Genomic DNA, 1732 nt, shown 5'->3' with positions numbered 1-1732 from the left:
TGAGATGGGAAATAGTTTAGAGGCGCACATAGGAAGAGATAAAGACACATTGGCGGAAAAAAAATCTCTAAACATAGAGATGAGATGGAAAAATATTCGATAGACACATATGGAGATAGACAAAAGAAACAAAGGACAAAGATGAGATGGAAAAAAAAAGTAAATTAAGTGAAAATGTTATGGAAATTAAAGAAATACTGAGTGACGGACCCAGAAAAAAGAATTACCCAGAAAAGTACATTCTGGATGACAGATGTAGTTTAACCCCTTAAGGACCAAACTTCTGGAATAAAAGGGAATCTTGACATGTCACACATGTCATGTGTCCTTAAGGGGTTAAAGGTGTGTGGGTTCTCTAACTGTACCATAAGAATAAAAACTCATATAATACTCACATCCTATTGGCCATGCAGGACTTGTGTTGTCACCAAAGCAGCGAGTAGTATGTCATCCCCAGCATCGTGAGAAGAAGACTTTCACCTCTAAGATATAAAATACAATAAATTAAATTAAACTACCAATTTTTTTTCCATGTTTCATTTCGATGTCTTTTTAACCATAGCCCAATATTTAATTTGTTGAGTAATAAAACAACACGTTGACATCATAGTGACATTTTTAAAAAGCCAAACGCAGGACATTTCATATTACTTAATTTAAGTTTCCCGTGATCCTCTGTGATAATATTACATTGGTATGTTTGATTTGCAAGTTTTGGATAGTTTGCCAGCATTTATTACCTCTTTAATGCCCAGTTTGGACAAATCTTATTAACACAAGTTTCAATTAGACGAGTTCAAGGAGGATTTAACACTGGTAAAAAAAAACAAAAAAAACAGTTAGTCTTATGCTGTATGTAATAAATATAATTTAATCTACAAAAAATATGTAATCTTTTTTATTTGGCTTTTTTAAATCGGGATGATACATAATTAATTCAAACTTGAATATGCTATTTTTACTTTTCAAAAAAAAAAACAACGACATAAAATAAGTATAATCGCAGAATGCAATACACTAAAGGCAGATCCACACAAATACATTTACCTGTAGCCCTTGTCATGTGCTCCTCTTCATTCTTCATTCAAAGCACTCACATTCCATCCCTGCTCAAACTGTCCCTTTTACCAGCATTGCTCTGCAAATAAGGCTTACGGATTCTAAAGACAGATCAGTGTGTACAGCAACAGTTTGATATATGTTTGTCAACACACTGACCCAGTTTTTACAAGGTTTCTCTGCCAACAAATTCTGTGATTACAGGATATAGATCTGAACAGAGACATCTGTGATCTATTTAAACAGGGCATGCTCAATGCCTCTGCATGTCTCTGGTCTATAAACGATGACACGGTGTTATATAATAACATAAAGCAGGAACTGGCTACAATAGCAGCCAAGCAAAAATGTTAATTAACCGCAATGCACTGAGAGGCAGCAGATTACTGGGCTCTGCAGCAGCAGAGGTGTTAAGTAATACCTGAGGTCTAGACAATTATAAAGACACACAGACACACACATGCCCCTGATGCCTTGATGTGTATTACATTATATATATATATATATAACCAATTGATCATATAAATCTCGCTAGGCATATTGTGTTCATTTTGTATTGTGAGCCTGCTTTACTCTGTGGTTTTATCATAAGTGACTGGAATTTGATACTATTTTATACAATTTTTTAACAAGATTTTAAACAAGCTTGCTACTGTCTCTCACAAATCTCCAC

General features: G+C 34.4%; 1 long non-coding RNA gene across 1 annotated transcript; it reads right to left on the bottom strand.

The window, feature by feature from the left end:
• Positions 1 to 401: 401 nt before the first annotated feature.
• LOC134579055 (uncharacterized) lies at positions 402 to 1189 on the bottom strand. The gene is made up of 3 exons (XR_010086154.1): positions 1048 to 1189; positions 741 to 813; positions 402 to 482 (listed from the first exon to the last, which is right to left on the bottom strand). It is a non-coding gene; the product is annotated as an uncharacterized LOC134579055 (long non-coding RNA).
• Positions 1190 to 1732: the final 543 nt, after the last annotated feature.

This window comes from Pelobates fuscus, chromosome 12, assembly GCF_036172605.1.
Source record: "Pelobates fuscus isolate aPelFus1 chromosome 12, aPelFus1.pri, whole genome shotgun sequence".
Lineage (NCBI taxonomy): Eukaryota > Metazoa > Chordata > Amphibia > Anura > Pelobatidae > Pelobates > Pelobates fuscus.
Note: the sequence above shows the minus strand (reverse complement) of the source record. Positions and strands in the feature narration are given on the sequence as shown.